The sequence below is a fragment of the Anabrus simplex genome, chromosome 7, assembly GCF_040414725.1.
Source record: "Anabrus simplex isolate iqAnaSimp1 chromosome 7, ASM4041472v1, whole genome shotgun sequence".
Lineage (NCBI taxonomy): Eukaryota > Metazoa > Arthropoda > Insecta > Orthoptera > Tettigoniidae > Anabrus > Anabrus simplex.
Window position 1 is genome coordinate 155,391,938 of NC_090271.1, and position 19,871 is coordinate 155,411,808.

Consider the following 19,871-nt stretch of genomic DNA (forward strand, 5'->3'; position numbering starts at 1 on the left):
TTGTATTGTCTTTATTGCCTCCAGTTCATTGGGTGCTGAGTCCAGGTCTTGGAATCTATGGAATTGGTATGAGAAATAGTCACTGTACCTAGTCTGGCCCGTTGATGAATACTTCCTTGAATATAGTTCTACCCTAAGGCTTTGTTGAATTTCAGGATTCCAAAATTGTTTTAAGAAAGCAGTTTTAAACTCTTCATAGTCATGAAATGTGTATTTGAAGGCTCGGTACCATAAGTTTGGGTTTGCGTCCAAGTGTTTCTCAATTAATCTTTCTTTTCGTTGGGAATCCTATTTTCATGAAAGTATTCCTCCATTTCCTGTAAAAATCTCTTTGGTGACATAGAGGCAGTATTGTTAAAGTGTTTAGGTCTGTCATCGTAAGTTGTGATAATGTTTATTATCGCTGGGCTTCCATTACCGTTATCTCCTATCATTACGACCTCGTTATTTTGCTCTGTTTCTCCAGATGTTGTGGATGTTCCCTCTCTTTCGTTTATCTGTATGTCCACCATCCTTTGCTCACTCAGCTGTTTCGATATTTCCGATTTCGTTGTTTGGAATTCACCTTTAATGCTCTGAATTTCTTTCCTCATCTCATCTGCTCCTTGCTCTGTTCTAACTATCCTTTCCTCCGTCTCGTTTTTATTCTTTTTCTTTTCTTCTTTTATCATCTCGTCCCCTACCTGGTCACGTGCTAAAATAAAGTTATCTCCCATTGTATTATTTGCCGATAGCACATCATCGTTTACTTTTTTCTATTTCTCATCACATTGACTCCATTTTTCTTGTGAATCTATTCTCATCAATTCCATACTGTCCGTCAATTTCTTTATTTCGTCCTCTTTCAACCCCTGAATGCAGTTCCTACTTTCCGTTATTTCACCTGTAACTTTGTTTATCTCATTGTAGATCTCTTTATTCTTATCTTCCATTCTCTCCATTTCAGTTCGAAGATCACTTATTCCGGTTTTCATCTGAAAAATTTCTTCTTCAATTTTACCAATTCCCGTTCTTATCATCTCTCCCTGTCTCTTCTCCATTTTTCTCATCTCTTCCATCTGGTTTCAATGCCTTTCTTCTTGTTTCTGTTGGTATTCCTCTTGTTTTCTCTGATATTCTTCTCGTTTCTGATTACATTCTTCTTGTTTTCGTTGGTATTCTTGTTTTTTCTGGTATTCTTCTTGTTTCCTATTCATATCTGTTAATATTTCTCTTATTACCTTTTATTCTCCTCTTGTCTTCTCTAATTCCTCGGTTATCTTATTTATCTGCTCTTCCTTTTCCTTTATCCTTCCTTTCTCCTCTCCTTTCACTTTTTCTAAGTCTTCAATTATCCTATTTATCTCCTCATCCTTTTCCTGTAATCAATCTTCCTGCTCCTTCTGATATTCCTCGAATAGTGAGCGTATTTGACTTATACTCGTCATTTTTAATATTTATATTGCTTAACTTCGCTAAAGTTTCTATTTCACTAATTGTTTATAGCTTATAATCACAAAAATATATCAATATTTCAATCCAGTATGGGATTGGCAATCTGACTTCCCCCAATAACCAGCCGTTCTGCTGCCCAGTCATTTGTGAAATCTGAGAATAAGCATTCTTGATATTACTAAAATTATTAACCTATTTACTATCTTTACCTTAACAAAAAAAAAAAAAATCATATGATCTAACTTAATAATCATTAATCAACTTAACCTGCTAATCATTCAAATTATTGTTGCTATTTCATTCATTATTATTATCATCCATTCTCTTCTTCAGTTCCTTTTATCATCCATATGACTTCTTGTCTTACTTTCAACTTCTTTATCTCTTGGTTTCTTATGTAAGTATCCAATCTCAATCATTTGCTTCTTCTGAATTTTGCCTCAATGGTGGGCGTTGACTTCTTATGTCAATGATATTCTTTATACATTTCCACGTCAAGCATCTTCAGTCTTGCCACATGTCTGGGCATCAATTAAAATGCATCACCATGCCAGGTATCCTCAGTCTTGCCTTAAAAATAGGTGTCAATTAAAATGCACGCCCAACATTTTTAAAATTTTTTTATTATACTGGGTATCCTCAGTCTTGCCGCACGTATGGCACCAATTAATAATGCGCCGCGCATTTAATTGAATTTTGCCAATATTTAACGTGTCACGTTATACGATCAATTAAATGCACCGGTTGCTTCTCATATTGAAATCGAATAAATGGGCGTTTACAAATTTGCAACCACGCATTATATTTTAATCTGTATGTGCAACTTTATCTATCTTCTTTAACCGTAAAATAAAATGTTCTTTCGTCGGCACATCTTTTGATTTTGACGATATTCTCCATTTCACATTCCGTTATTGAAGTCAAATAAGTCTCTAATCCACTGCACGATACCTCTCAGGGGATAGTATTATGTAAAATAATTTTTTTAAATGTGGGATCAACTGAACTACCATATATCCTCCTCTCTAGTTCGTCAGTCTATTCATTTCCGCTTAAATGTAATTAAGAATATTAATAACTCAATCCTTAAGTTCATCCATTCATCATCTTGCAGTAACTCTACTTAAAATAATCTCCTATGATAATGAAATGAAATAGCAAGTGAATTAATTTAAATTCTTAACTTCTAGTTTATTCATAATTATGGTAATCTTTTGAATGAATTATAAAACTGATAACATACTCATTTACATACGTCACATTCTCATTTAAAAAAACAAACAACATAACGTAATTAATATTGTCCATGATTAAAATCAAGTCTTTGCCTCGAGAAAAGAAAACTTTGTAATCATAAAATAGAAATTTTAGTGTAATGAAAAATCATTGAACGTTCTCATCTATCGTATTAAATAGTAATGATGTTGAATATCTTGAGTATTCATTTTGGAAATCAATGTTAATATCACTATCAATGACAATGACAATAATACAGTCAATAATAATAATAATATCAAGAATGCATATCCACAAGCTTCTCAAGTTATTAATCTTGTCTTATTTTCTCAAATGAATATTTGTAACGAGTGCAGGATAAGTAAGTTCCTTCTCATTATCGCTTTCAATGGCTATTCTACAACGTATAAACAAAAATAAAAATAATTAATCAGTTCCTCCTGTCATTTGACAAAATATATCCGTGATATCTTTTGGAAAAATATATGAGAGTTGGCTAACATACCATAATTATATCCATAAGCAGGTCTAACATCTATCAGTGTCATATTCTCTTTCAAATATAGTTAACTAATCACGAAATTTTCAAGGAATTTCATCGATGATAATGATTTACCCGATACCAGTATTAATTCAAATGATGAAGATGCTCCTTCCAATAAATTATGACTTCGACATAAATCAACTAGGACTATACATAATATTGCGAAATTCTCTTAGGAAATACTCAGTTTAAACTTTAATATCACTATTTAGGAATAATCTCTGGATGACTGTACACCAATAATAACCTGCAAATCAAGTAACCCTATGTCACTTTATGTATAACATATTTAACCCAACATCAAATGCTACTATTTAATTCATGTCGTAGTTACCACGACTGTAACCTATCATTAGCATATTGTCGTGTAAATACGATTAATCATTCGCATATATATCTTCCATCGTATTTGCATCATAAATAACATGACTCCTCAATAAATTCATCATTAAACATATTCAACTCAACATTCACGACCTTAATCTCATTATTTCGTCATATATATATTCCCACATTCATATAAGAACATCAATCATTCCTAACCAAGTAGCGTAATAACAACAAATTCCACTATCAGTTTATGATGATGCTTTACGAGTTTAATTATCAATTACACAAGCAATTACTCTACACCTGTGAAAGAAAACTTATATAAATGCATCAGGCTCATATTTATTTACTTTTGGTGATATTTCGACGTTGAAACACATTATACTGTCCTAAAAATGATCTTTTTCATTTCGCATTATAGTTGGATTGAATCACATTATGAGAAACATATTTCTTCAATAGTAAGTCCAAGTATCATTACAAAGCTCTCCATAAATGAAAATAAATATCCCTACATATGAATGTGAACTCGAGTAACCGATAACTACTTAAATCCTTGCCTTTAAGACAATTATGAGTTCTTTTGCGAAGATCCTGCACATTGAACTTAGATCTTGAAGATTTAAACGTTAACCTTATTATAATCACATTTCAAGATATCAATATACTACATTTTAATCGAAATATGGGTAATTTAAATGGATAAACTGCACGGAACTTATCTTATCTGCCCTCGCCACTGGACTGGGTTGGATTCCATCTGGATCTTCCTTGGTTTATGGCCTCTCGTTCATGGCTGCGTCAACATTGGGCGGTGGTTAGCAGGCTCGGCCGTATAGAATCAGCTGGATGGTATCCGCCAGTTGACAATCCCATTCTCTCGGCTTAGTTGCTCATGTTAATGCCATAGTATACACGCGATAAAAAGAACATATTGGAGTATAATATTAGTTCCACAGTCTAGTTGTATAATGACTTAGCTTGTATCTACTTTCTACTTTTTAGCAATTTGTTCTTCAGGAAGAACGATATTATTTTCAATTATAATGTATATGCAATGCTTTAAATGTTCTCTAGTTTGACGTAGATCTGATTTGAATTGGTGGTCTGATTTCTTTCTAAGTATTGCTTGATAACTACGGATTCGATCCATGGTTTGTCAATATTATCTCTTCCCTTCTTAGTTTTTTTTTTTTTTTTTTTTTTTTTTTTTTTACGCTTGTGTATCTTGTTGTTTATTCGAGTCTAGGCGTAATATCTTGATATTCTTAATTCTTCGTACAAGTAATCATCGAATATTCCCTCAAAAACAATCTTTCTCTTCTTCTTGTCTTGATCCTTGAGTGTAATTTCGTTCCGATGCTCGTCGTATATTTTTTTAGCAATTGCTCACTTGCTGGTCTAACAGTTTTAAAAAATCTACTTTTTCTTAGTCACGGCCGCGTTGATCCCATAGGTTTGATCGTCTTGTTTCCAAATCGTGGCTTACTTGAATCGTTGTCTGAATTTCTCTCGACATATTCACGGCTTATTTGTTTCCGTACGTCTGTATTTTTTTTAAAAATACACTCTTCTACAATGTACCACTTCCGGAGGTGCATATGGCCCTGAGTTTCACTCTGCCTACACCAAAAGTGAGTACCAGGATAATTCTTGTTGGCAAAGGCGGCCGGGCGTAGAGCTAACCACTTTACCCCATCACGTGCCGAGGTTAAAAAAGGTGGAAGCCTTTACCTTCCACTCCTTCAAGGGCCTTCATGGCCTGTACGGAGGTGACTTTGCTTTTACTACGTAATCTTTGTCATTTTATCGTGATGCATGGCAAATGTTGGTGTTGTAACATCTCGTTTTGACGTTATCAGGCAATGAAACGGTGCAGTTGGTACACGTTTCAACTTGTTTCAAGCCATCAGCTGACAGTTAATGGTAAATACACCACGGATACACCTTCTCCGGCTATTTAAACTATCCACCTTCTTTACGGCTATCTAGGCCAACGGACTTGAACTTGTAAACTACCAAAGAAATTCGTCTTCTACAGTTAGATAGCTCTACCATAGATTTGTTTGCTCCTCCTACCGGACTAAAAACTAATGACCGTATTTACTCATGTATAAGACCCCCTCACGTATTAAACCCTCCTTGGCTTTCCAAGACGAAGAAAATGAAAAAAATTAATCTTGCATACAAGAACCACCCAACATAATTCGTCGGAGAACAACGATGATTCCCCTTTGAAGCGCGTAAAAGCCTTATTGCTGCTCTGATGAGATCTCTCAAATTTATGAATGGTTTCTACCGTAAAACCCACGCAATTAAAACATGCGTCAGAGTCATGCGGAACATCTGTGTTTTGTAGTTAAGAAATATCCGTCTCCGTAGCATAGGCCTACTGCAGCTCCGATGACGTCGCTAAAATAGGTGAATAGTTTCGTGTCCGACATGCGCATTGCAAGTACGCATCAGTCGTGTTGATATGTCTGTGTTTTGTAGTTAGGAATGTCCGCCAGCGTCATGGTTAGCACAATTAGCTGCCATTCTCGGGAGCCTAAGTTCGATTCCCTGTACCGTATTGAGAGATTTATGAATGGCAGGAAGGTTGATATGTTCTAAAAATGGTACACATGCAACTTCCTTCCACCGGGGGTGTCTGTCTAAAAAGAGCTGCCCCACATCGGGATGAGGAAATGAGTTTACTTTAGTTAAATACTCTTGGTTGTTGCTATTAATATAGCAGGTGAGATTATTAACAAAGTGATCCTTAAATATCTTGTAACTCGGGCCAATATAGTTTCTTTTTTTTTTTTTTTTTGGAGAGGAGTTTTAAAACTTGATAAAAAAAAAAACAATCCAGTCATAGCAATTGTTTCACTCGCCTACATACCTCACGAATAATGACAATAATAATAATAATAACAATAATTTTACTTCTCCACTTAACGATTTTCGGAGACACCAGACTGAACATACTATGCGTTTATAAAAAAATGGAGACGAACGTACGAAATTAAGCATTGTGATAATAAAACTCATTATTGCCACACGTGTAGATATCCATAAATGCGGCAAACTTTCCTGTTATTTATTTTTAATCTTCCCGTCGTGGAACTTCTGGAAATTGAATGCATACCTAACTTACAGTGTGGTCTCTCTTATCTCATTTACAGCTATTTAGGTAAATCTTAATGTGATAAATGTGGAGAACAAGCATGAAATATACTTAAAAATATGGGTATGTGCTTTTATCCAAAGAACGCTTCCAGTCACTATGTATTACATTCGGAAGTACACCTCGTAACAACTGGTTGTTTGACATGCTTTCTACAACACGGCTTTATTCTGAATGAGTGGCTTCTGCTACACATACACCAACTGGGAATATCAGAGACCATCTGGGAATAGATTCTCACTGTTTGGACTATATAGTCGGGAACAAAACTTTTTTTTTAAAGTTTCCAAAAAGACGGAATCTTGAATTCTCGCGATGCATGGCTGACAAGATTGCAGTGAAGATGGCGTCATTTGGAATGACGACATGCCGGTGGCAGGGAAGTTGGCGGCACAAGACAATAATTCAAATGAAAGCAGTGATTAGGTTTACTCAGGTTTACTGTGTGGTAGGCCTGTTGCTCAGCTGTCAGAGACAAATGACTGGCCATTAAGTTCTTTTGTATCAATATTGCATAATATGATTCCGTTTTCTCTGTGGGGTCGAGTATGAAATGAGACGAATCTTCATAGCGAGGTTTTACGACTGTATGCTCTTCCTGACGTCAACCTAATCAGAGGAATTGGGATAAAACGAATGAAATGATACGAGTAACTAAAACTGACATATATTTACTTTATATGTAGGCCTAAAAGCCGTGTTCACCATTTATTGTAGTTTTACTTTCAGAAATACTGCCTTCCAATGAAAGCCAGTATAACTCAAATACATTCATCAGTTTGTTAAAGAATAGTGTAGAATGTTTATATTTATAATTTATAGTTCTTCATTGCCTAGAAGCCATGCGTTCACAGCACAAAATTATCGCACATTGGATCCCCCCTTATTTTTTTGGCTCTAAAAGTGGGGAAAAAAGGGGGTCTAATAGGCGAGTAAATACTGTACTTGATAGAGTGTTTATTTTAGGAGTAGTCAAACCTTTTTCTGAGGAATGCTTTTTTAATGTACTGAAGTTGTCAACACTTCAGCTGGTTCCTCCTCGATTATAATATACCTATCAGAGGCTTGTAAAATATGTTCTCTAGCCAATTAGATCCGGGGGTGTGTACAAGAATCCAGCCATTCAGCAAAGTGTTCTGGAAGCTTCCCCTATCAGCACTATAAAAGCAGGGCACATTAGGGCTGTTTTGTCTGAATTGTTCCAGTGCTCGAGAGTGCTACTTCACGGAAACTCAGGAGGCAGGGCTGAAGCCTGCTTGAATATCCAGCGATGCAAGGTAATGATATAATTTACCTAGACATGTGATAGCGCCTGCGGGTAGTTGAGGGGAAGATTTCAGCCATTTTCTTTCAGTGTAATTTTTAAAACATGTTTTAAATGTAGGATTATCGATGAAGTCTGAGGACTCTGTTTCTATTTCTTACAGGGAAATATGTAATGTAAGGGAACAAATAATGATGACCCTCTTCCTATTCAACCTTTCATCGTGATTAAAGTTTTCATCCTCAAAATTTTGTAAACCGAGCAAGTGGCCGCACCGTTAGGGTTGCGCAGTTGTGAGCTTGCATTTGGGAGATAGTGGGTTTGCACCCCACTGTCGGCACCCCTGAAGATGGTTTCCAATTTTCACACCAGGCAAATGATTGGGCTGTATGTTAACAAAGGCCATGGCCGCTTCCCCCCATTCCTAGCCTTATCCTATCCCATCATCGTCATAAGACCTATCTGTGTTTGTGTGACATAAAACAAGTAATAATAATAATAATAATAATAATAATAATAATAATAATAATAATAATAATAAAAAACATTTTTGTACATCTTGTCTCTGCTTTAAATATTCCTCCTTTAGTCACACCTTGTAGTATAGGATTAGCCTCTGTATCATAAGGCCATAAGCCCATAGCAATTTCTATAAGGAGTGCAGGTGTTTTGCCTCCTTTCCTTCTGTTTTTTCCTGGTTATATGCTGCCTTTTCTTTTCACTGTTTAGGATATTTGGTATAGGCACTTATGCCCCTGTTTGTGGTATTATCCTTAAGGTAACTGTTTCTTGGTTTTGGTTCCCTTTGCAAACAGTGATTCATCACGGGGCAACTGTGTATGAATACTTTAAAGTGACGTCAGCCTATGGGTCGCCTAGTGTAATCTAATTGTATCAACCGAAACTGATTGCCTATGTTAGGCTAGACTATGGTATTTTGGAGCTCAGACTCCTGTGAACTGTAACTGCTAGGAGCAAATTTTGCTCTTGTAAAATATCATACCTGTCAGGAGCAATTATGCTCTTCTCTATGTAAAATTAACTACCTTGTAATTATCGTAAGTTTTTTGTACTGATGTTCGTACTTCTAAGTCCCTGATATTGTTAGAGCTGACAATCTCATTAATATTGTTTGTTATTCCTTCAGATTCTCTATCAGTTTTAGAAAAGGAAGAAAATAACATTTCCAAATTTATGTTAAATGCTGCTCTAAGTAATTCCTTGTCCAACCATTCTACCTAGGTGCTTCCTATTCCTCTGTTAGCCACGAAAACTGCGGAAGAGTAAAGATTAATCATTCTTTTGTAACATAAAAAACATACATTAAAACATTTTGAACCTTCATAAGGATCTTTAAAATTAACGTCTCTTGAAGAAAGAGGAATGTTATGTTAAAATAAATGCACATTAAAATAATTGACCCTTCGTAAGAAAACTTAACATTAATGTCTCTTAAAAAAAGAATGTCACATTAAAAACATTGCACACAAATCTGGTGTCGAGTGTGTGATTCCTGTTTTGCATCATAATCACGTCTTTGAATAATTATCACAAGCAGAGCTGTGCATGTGTATTGTTGTTAGTTGGAATGGGGCTAACATATATTAAAACTACTGCCCATCTTAGAAAATCCTAAAAGTGTTGTGCCTCTTGATGGAGAGAATGTTTTGTTGAATGCGAAGACCATATTCATTTTTAGAAGAACATAGGCCTGAGCTTGATTAAATCCTTCAAATATACGAGTAATTGAAACTCTTGAAGTTGGGATGCTGAGAAATGAAGTTATTATCTATGTGGTCAACATTTTTCTTGACATAACAGAATAAATTCTTGACTTGGATGATAGATATTCTTGGAAAACATACTGGATATTTTCCAAATTGTTCAATTAAATAAGTTTTGAAAGCAGATTTACATCTGAAAAACACTATTTTTTTATTTTTGCAATTAGCACTGTGTTACTGTATACAGACGGATATGTCTTATGGCGAATCAAATCTACGTATCATCAAGTGGTATGTTCCAAGCTGTCAGTGAAGAGATGGCGTGGAATGACATCAGTAGATGAATAAGTTCGAGTGGTCACTTTAAAAGTAGGAAAGATCACAATATGCAGATAAAGTTGGAATTCAAGAGGACAAATTGGGGCAAATATTTGTTTCTAGGAAGGGGTGTTTGGGAATGGAATAACTTACCAACGGAGATGTTCCGTAACTATGATACTTGATACTTTATTATTTTTCTCTAGATCTACGGTAACAAATACCCATTTGATCCTTTAAATGAGAAAAATAATGTCCAGCCTATGCCAAAATTCACTCTTCCAAACTCCACATACTGTACAGAGAAAAGAAAAGAAAAATAATACATGCAATAAACAGAAATGAACAAACAAAATAATAACAAGAATAATAAACAAACTCCTTGGACATGCCATGAAATTCCTCAGATACTCCGGAAACGTAACCCCCAAAGTGAGGGTCACCACGGCAGTCATCCTCAGCTCTTTCATGCCACGTCCAACGTCTCCCCTGAATATTTCTATTGTCTTTCCAGAATGTGCAGTTTAAATAAGATATAATTAAAAGACATAATAAAGTTGAAATAAAATAAACGGTATTAAGAATGTCAAAGACCTTCGTGCCCCTTTTGACTAGAAACGCAAACCTCTGCACATTCCATTCCTCTTACCTTTTTTCTACTTGACCCACTCAGGGTTGGTGAGTCCAGGCTTAAGTTACATCACCAGCCGGGTATGTGTACCTCATCATGTCTTCGCTACACTTACATTCTGCCATTATGTATTCTGCTCACGTTGCAACTTTTTCCTTATACTACTTATCTGTTCCTGCTCATCATATTCAACCATGCTTCCACCAAACCAAAATTTACAAACACCACTTCTCAATTCTCATCCCTCTAAACACTTAAATTCTGCCATTACATATACCACCACTTCTTCATCTCCACATTTCAGCAATAAATAAACACACTTCATTACCTACCGAAACTCCATCCAACTCCGCAGTCATACACTTACACTTAAGATTCTCAGTCAACTCTACCAAAAACTCCATCCAACTCTACAATTATTCATTTACACTCCAAATTCACTATACAGACACCAATACTACCAACTTGCCAATCTCATACCGCCACTTCACACTTAACACCCCAAATCTATTCCAAATTACCTTACTACATACCAATTACAACTTCATTAATTAACTATACCTATTATACCAACACTCAACTCCACAATCTTTCACTTAGACTTAACACTCAGATCAATTTCAAATTACATTACTATGTACCAATTACAACTTACTCCATTAATTCACTATACCTTCTATACCAACACATACCACCATCACACTCATCCTATCACCCATCATAACAAACCATCTAGAACCATCTTACCATTTTATATACATCAAGAACAGCAAACACAGTTCACATACAAATAACATAAGTCAAACTCCATATTAACTTTTGATCCAAAACACATTTCCCCAGCAATTTCTTCATACAACCACCGTTCCAAACTCACTTCTACGGAGCTTGACTCTATACTAGATTCACTCGGCACACAACCTCCTATTGCCCTGTCTTCCAAACCAAGACCATCTTCTCCGGGACTGTCCACATTCACATACTCGTCTGCACTGGTAATTTCTTCTGCTCCTCTCTTGGTGATATGCACATTTTCCACCTGCACTCCCTCATCTACACTTGTTTCGTCCTTGTTAAAATCTTCATCCATAGATAAAAGTTTCTCTATTCCCCACTTCTGCAACCATTTTCCATTGGACACCACCAGCACTTGGCCTCGAACATAAGCTCTCAACCCTTGCAGCCTTGCCCTAATCGCATGTTTTCCCAGGGTTTTAAAATTTCTATTCCCTTCCCGTATGTTTCTAGCATTTCTAATTACTATGTCTGCCATCAGTGAGGAAATCGACGTGACCTTTATAAGTCTGCACCCCCTCAGCCTTCCTATCCGCTTCACGTCATCTATATCTACCTCACTGAAATTGATCTTCATTTTTTGTTTGTTTACATCTACCACCTTATGTATTATGTTCACTTTCGACTCATTCTTCTCGATTGTACTCCATAAATGAAGATGGCTTTCTTCATGCTTTCATGTCTGTGGGCTTCAACTTCTTTCTTCAAGGTCTCCATTTCCTCTTCCATGTTTTTTATTTTCTCCTTTAGAAAGACTACCTCTCTCACTGCTCTCCATTTTGCCTTTGACTTCATTAGTGCTTTCCTTAATCCACTGTCTCGTCTTTTCATGCTCCTTGTCTTGATCTTGTAACATCCGTTTTAACTGCTCAAACGGACAAAGTTCTTCTATAACATCCTTAACCACTTTCCTTATTACTTGCACGTCCTCCCTATTCATGTTGCCAGTGCCCTGTGGGCCTGGGTTTATTTCCACACCCCCAATAACCAGTAGGACAGTACCAACAGCTGCCACCAACAGCATCTCGTCTTTCAGTCTCCTCCCTAAGCTAACTTCACTGTTTTTGGCTGTAGCATTCTTCATACTTTCCTGCCTTCCTACAATGATGGCCCTATATTGTTCGACGCTAATCATCTTTCTTGTATCGCTCAACTCGTCCTGTCCGCACCTCACTCCCACTCCGCCCACCTGGCACACTTCACTCTACACGTCCGCCCACCTCACTCACCTTGGTTAGACTGTTCAATAAATTTCCAATTTCCAACGATCAGCGAGACATTGATGTTTCAAGCGGATGGTGTACACCAATATGGGTAGATGTAAGGATGTGACAGAGTCTATGCCCATGGCCATACAGTACATGAAATTGCTGGATTTTTTGGTGTCTTGAAGCAGACTGTTCAGTGTGCCTACAAGCAGTGGTATACTATGTTGTTGTTTGAGTCATCAGTCCATAGACTGGTGTGATGCAGCACTCCATGCCACCCTATCCTGTGCTAACCTTTTCATTTCTACGTAACTATTGCATCTTACATCTGCTCTAATCTGCTGGTCATATTCATACCTTGGTCTACCCCTACCGTTCTTACCACCTACACTTTCTTCAAAAAACCAACTGAACAAGTCCTGGGTGTCTTAAGATGTGTCCTATCATTCTATCTCTTCTTCTCGTCAAATTTAGCCAAATCGATCTTTTCTTACCAATTCGATTCAGTATCTCTTCATTCGTGATTCGATCTATCCATCTCACCTTCAGCATTCTTCTGTAACACCACATTTCAAAAGCTTATATTCTCTTTCTGAGCTAGTTATCGTCCATGTTTCACTTCCATACAATGCCACGCTCCACACAAAAGTCTTCAAAAACATCTTTCTAATTCCAATAGTGAGCAAATTTCTTTTCTTAACCCATTCGCCTCACATTTAAATACCATAGGAGTTCACTAAGAAATCACATTTTAATACCGCTCTGCGGCCGTCGTCATCACACTATTATTTAGAAAATCATACAAAACCAACCAGTAAATATTCCTTTCTGAAAATTTGCATGCATGATAAAGAAGTAATAAACTTACCAATGCCGCTATTTTAGTACGTCTGCTGGGTGTGGTACACCTCAAAACATTCTTCTAAGTGAAGAGCTACACCACACTTTTTGCACTGCCGGCAACTTTCGCTTCTTTTACCCCGGCTGTAGCACACAACACACCTTCTTGTGACTTGATTTCTTCTCTGTAGGGGGAATACGCATGGGAAAGTGGGCCCATGATTTAGCTTGTAATCTGGTTGGGGTGGTGCTCGCTGAAGGTCGACCTCGAACCGAGTACTCCGGCAACTGAACAGTCTCTAGTAGCTGCTGCGCAATGCTAGTTCGGAAGTTCGTGTAGCTCGTCTTTCTGTTAGCAGCGATCTTGTGATATACAGCGAAGGAATTGAAAATACACATATCTAGGAGATAAAAGAATATTTTCCTATATCCTTTCACTGTGCGTCGCATGACGGGGAACAGAGCTGTAACCTGATCCTGAAGGTCAACGCCACCCATCCCCTTCTGGTATTCAAGGCCACACTTGGGCTTTATCACTTCTTCCCTTGGAGTTTGTCCTTTCTTTCGCCTGAGTTTGCCTGTTCTTGTCATGTCAGCTGATTTGTGTTAAGTGATGAGAAAGCAAACATCCTTGTTATCTTTCCACTTCACACACAACATACTGTTGGCAGCCCACATCTCATACTCTCCACGTTTTAGTTTCTTCTTACTGATATCGCGAGGCATGTCTTTTCGGTTCTGTCTAACAGTTCCAATTACATTCATCTGCTTGTCATGTAGCCTTTTGAATAAATCTGGGGAAGAATACCAGTTATCTAAAAACAATGTATGTCCTCGGCCTAACAAGGGTTCACACATGTTGAGCACGACGTTTGTACTCGCTGGCAGACTTGGATCCGTTACATCATCACCTACATAAATTTTGAAAGACAGACAGTAGCCAGAACTTGATTCACAAATTTTGTAAATTTTTATTCCAAACCTAGAACGTTTAGACCTATTACACTGGACATATGAAAGGCGGCCTCTGAATTTCATTAGACTTTCATCTAGAGCAATGTCTTGTGAAGGTAAATATAATTCTGAAAATTTGGAACAGAAATGTTGTATTATAAGCCTAATCTTTCTTAGTTTGTCACTACTATCGACTTGTTCATCGTCAACAAAATGTAAAGATCGTGAAATTATAATAAATCTTCCCCTGCTCATGGTTTCACGAAAAATAGGAGTGTTTATACACCTGTTTTTACTCCAGTATAACTGTATTCTTGACTTTCGCACTTGTGACATTAGTATAACTAACGCAAAATATGCCCTAATTTCGTCGGGTGTAGTCTCAAACCATTTGTCATCGTCTTTCAACTTTTTTCTGTCAGGATTGCTCAACTGTTTTGCTGCATATGAATTTGTCTCGACAGATATATTATCAAACAAAGGGTTCATGTATTCACAAAAAACTGAGAGTTCAGATAGTGGCTGCGTATCAAACTTTTTCAATAAATTTTCACTAACCCCACTGTATTCACTAAACTTATGTACAACAGGTTTATTGTCACTTTTTGTCCAGTTCCAGTCAGTCAAGTTAGTCTGTGCCGAGGTACGAGCTCGTTTCGAAAGACTCGGCACACCGTCGTTATTTGCTTCACTTTCCGTGTCATCAGAACTATTATACGCATCGCTAGTACTCGAACTAAGGACTTCAGGGTCTATTTCGTCGTCACAAACATCACTGCCTTCAATATCATTCCGAAAAACACTATCTATTAGCTTTCGTATTCCTTCTTCATCAACACCAGCATATCTGCTTGACACCATGATGGCAACTGACATGAGCGAAATTATGTGAAAAAAGATTCTCTTATCTCTTGTTCCGGAAGTGTGCGAGAACCTGGTGAAAGGAAAAAAACCGAAGCCACATGTGTAAACTTCAGCTCAGAATGCATACAAGTGGCGTCTGTGGGTTATTGACTGAACTATATGGATTGATGTACAGCTGTGCATCGCCGCGAGCAGAGCTCGTCATTCGATTCATATGCCACGAGTAACTATGACGAGCTAGGGTCGTCAAGTGATGCGATTGGGTTAAGAAAGCTCTTCCTTGCTTGTGCTAGTCTGCATTTTATGTCCTCCTTACTTCTGCCATCGTTATTTTACTACCCAAGTAACAATATTCATCTACCTCCTTTAAGACTTCATTTCCTAATCTAATATTTCCTACATCACCTGCCTTCGTTCGACTGCACTCCATTACTTTTGTTTTGAACTTATTTATTTTCATCTTGTACTCCTTACCCAAGACTTCATCCATACCATTCAGCAACTTCTCGAGATCTTCTGCAGTCTCAGATAAAATAACAATATTATCGGCAAATCTCAAGGTTTTGATTTCCTCTCCTTGGACTCTGAATCCCTTTCCAAATTTCTCTTTGATTTCCTTTACTGCCTGTTCTATGTAAATATTGAAAAGGAGAGGGGACAAACTGCAGCCTTGCCTCACTCCTTTCTGGATTGCTGCTTCTTTTCGATTCTTATTACTGCAGTCTGATTTTTATACAGATTGTAGATAATTCTCCGTTCTCGGTATCTGATCCCTATCATCTTCAGAATCATAAATAGCTTGGTCCAATCAACATTATCGAATGCCTTTTCTAGATCTACGAATACCATGTACGAAGTGTGTTCAAAAAAAGACCGAACTTTGTAAATTGTGCGCAAACCGCAACATTGAGCGAGTTGTGACTGTGGCGGCGCCTAGCGGCAACTTCTGACAACAGACCGCTGCTTTCCGCATTCCATTGCCTGCATTATCAGTTGAATTAGAGCCTCTGAAGTGATTGCGTGTGTCACATGTTCGTCGAATTATATAATGAAACAGCTTGAGGAATAACGCGTGTGCGTGAAGTTCTGCTTCAAAGTTGGGAAAACGTTTGTGGAAACATTTGAAATGTTGAAGCTAGCATACGGGGAGGAATGCATGAGTCGTACACAATGCTACGAGTGGTTTAAACGTTTCAAAGACGGTAGAACGTCTGTCACTGAAGACCCTAGGCCTGGGCGACTTTCCACATCAACAGACGACCGCCATGTCGAGAGAGTTCGCGAAGTGATTCGTGGAAATCGTTGTTTTACAGTCCGAGAGGTTGCTGATCAGGTGTGCATCAGCGTAGGATCATGTCATGCAATTTTAACCGAAAAACTTCATTCATTTCTGGCATTCTTGTATTTTCGTCGTTTATCAGTCAGGTCTAGTATCTCCTGAGTTATCCACTGATTCTCAGTGCTAAATTTGTCCCTTGTCTGCTGACAATCAAAAAGAGAACCGAGTCAGCATCAGTCAGGAAATGCTTGCTAACGCAGACGCTGATGACAACTTCCTGAAGATCATCATCACTGGAGATGAGACGTGGGTGTTCGGTTACGATGTCGAAACCAAAAGGCAATCATCACAGTGGGTGGGGAAAGGTTCTCCTCGACCGAAAAAAGCACGAATGAGTCGTTAAAACATCAAGGTGATGCTGATTGTGTTTTTTGATTGGAAAGGCATTGTCCATCACGAGTTTGTACCCCGAGGCCAGACAGTGAGCAAAGAACTCTACCAGAATGTTTTAACGCATTTGAGAGATGCTGTGCGCAGGAAGAGGCCTGAACTGTGGGAAAACAAATCCCGGATGTTGCACCATGACAATGCGCCAGCACATGCCTCTCTCTCGGTCCGCAGTTATCTGGCAAAACACCAAATTCCTGTTGTGCCCCATCCGCAATATTCTCCCGACTTGGCTCCAGCCGACTTTTTCTTATTCCCCAAATTGAAAACCACCTTGAAAGGACATCGTTTCAAAGACATTGAAGAGATCAAGGAGAATGCGACGAGGCAACTTCACGCCATCAGAGAAAGTGCATTCCAGGAAGCATTCCAAAAGTGGAAGAAACGTTGGCAACATGCTGTTGATAGTGCAGGGGACTATTTTGAAGGGGACAGTCTGTGAAATGATGTAAGCTACATAATAAAGTTTTTCTAGCCACAGTTCGGTCTTTTTTTGAACACACCTCGTACGTGGGCTTGTCCTTCTTGATTCGATCCTCTAGATCAGATGTAAAGTCAGGATTGCTTCACGTGTTCCTACATTTCTTCTGAAGCCAAATTGATCTCCCAACTCAGCTTCAACTTGTTTTTCCATTCTTCTGTAAATAATACATGTTAAAATTTTGCAGGCATGAGATACTAAACTAATGGTGCGGTAGTTTTCACACCTGTCAGCACCGGCTTTCTTGGGAATAGGTATAACAACATTCTTCCGAAAATCGGATGGGACTTCTCCTGTCTCATACATCTTGCACACTAAATGAAATAACCTTGCCATGCTGGTTTCTCCTAAGGCAGTCAGTAATTCAGAGGGAATGTCATGAATTCCAGGTACCTTGTTCCTATTGAGGTCACTCACAGCTCTGTCAAGTTCTGACCTCAAAATTGGGTCTCCCATTTCATCAGCATCAACAGCCTCTTCATGTTCCAGAACCAAATTATCTACATGTTCCAGAACCAAATTATCTACATCTTTACCTTGATAAAACTGTTGGATACGCTCCTGCCATCTTTCTGCTTTGTATTCTTTCCCTAGAAGTGGTTTTCCATCTGAGCTCTTAATATCCATACACCTAGATTTCCTTTCTCCAAAAGTTTCCTTGATTTTCCTGTATGCAGCATCTACCTTTCCTACAACCATACAACCTTCAACATCCTTGCTCTTCTCCTTCAGCCATTCTTCCTTAGCTACCTTGCACTTTCTATCCACTTGATTCTTTAATCACCTGTATTCTTTTCTGCCCTCTTCATTTCTGGCATTCTTGTATTTTCGTCGTTTATCAGTCAGGTCTAGTATCTCCTGAGTTATCCACTGATTCTCAGTTGATCTTGTCTTCCTTCCTAACATTTCTTCAGCAGCCCTACCGACTTCATTTTTCATGACTCTCCACTCTTCCTCTATAGTGTTTCCTTCAGCATTTTCATTTAGTCCTTGTGCAACATGTTCCTTGAAACACTCCCTCACACTCTTTTCTTTCAACTTGTCTAGATCCCATCTTTTTGCATTCTTTCCTTTCTTCATTTTCTTCAACTTCAGATGGCATTTCATGACCAACAAGTTGTGGTCAGAGTCCACGTCTGCTCCTGGGAAAGTTTTGCAATCCAACACCTGGTTTCTGAATCTCTGTCTGATCATAATGAAGTCTATTTGATACCTTCCAGTGTCTCCAGGTCTCGTCCACGAATACAGCCGTCGTTTGTGGTGTTTGAACCAAGTATTGGCAAGGACTAAATTATGATCAGTGCAGAATCCAACCAGCCGACTTCCTCTTTTGTTCCTTTGTCCCAATCCAAATTCTCCTACTGCACTACCTTCTCTTCCTTGGCCTACCACTGCATTCCAGTATCCCATCACAATTAGATTCTCGTCACCTTTTACATATTGTATTAAATCTTCTATCTCCTCGTATATTCTTTCGATTTCTTCATCATCCGCTGAACTAGTAGGCATTTAGACCTGCACTATTGTGGTGGGCATTGGTTTGGTGTCTATCTTGAGGAGAAAAATTCTTTCACTATGCTGGTCGTAGTAGCTCACCCGCTGCCCCATTTTCGTATTCAATATTAAACCAACTCCTGCAATTCCCCTGTTTGATTTTGTGTTGATAATTCGGTAGTCGCCTGACCAAAAATCTTGTTCTTCCTGCCGACGTACTTCACTTATACCAACTACATCTAACTTTAGCCTATCCATCTACCTTTTCAGATTCTCTAACCTACTACAACGATTCAAACTTCTAACATTCCACGCTCCGACTCGCTGAATGTCAGTATCCATCTTCCTGATGATTGCCCCCTCTCGTGTAGTCCCCACCCGGAGATCCGAATGGGGGACTAGTTTACCTCCGGAATATTTTACCCTGGAGGAAGCCATCATCAGTACATCATTCATACAGAGAGAGCTGCATGTCCTCGGGAGGTAGTTACGGCTGTAGTTTCCCGTTGCTTTCAGCCATGTAGCAGTATCAACACAGCTAAGCTATGTTGAGTATTATTACAAGACCGTATCAGTCACTCATCTAGACTGCCGCCCTTGCAACTACCGAAAGGCTGCTACGCCCCTTTCGATGAACCATTCGTTAGTCTGGTCTCTCAACAGATACCCATACGATATGGTTGCACCTGCGGCTCGGCTATCTTCATCATTTGGACACGCAAGCCTCCCCACCGCGGCAAGGTCACATGGTTTACAGAGGAGGTGGTATACTATATGTGGCCAAAAAACACGACTTCAGAATTGTGATCAAAAGAAGATCCTGACTGAGAGGGATCGGAAAAGCATTTTTTGGCTTGTG

The 19,871-nt window shown here is 38.3% G+C and overlaps 1 protein-coding gene across 2 annotated transcripts in view; it reads left to right on the forward strand.

Annotated features, from left to right (window-relative positions):
• Nucleotides 1-19,871, forward strand: part of lqfR (clathrin interactor lqfR) — a 285,249-nt gene that overhangs the window by 51,631 nt on the left and 213,747 nt on the right. The gene's annotated exons all lie outside the window — the stretch shown is intronic.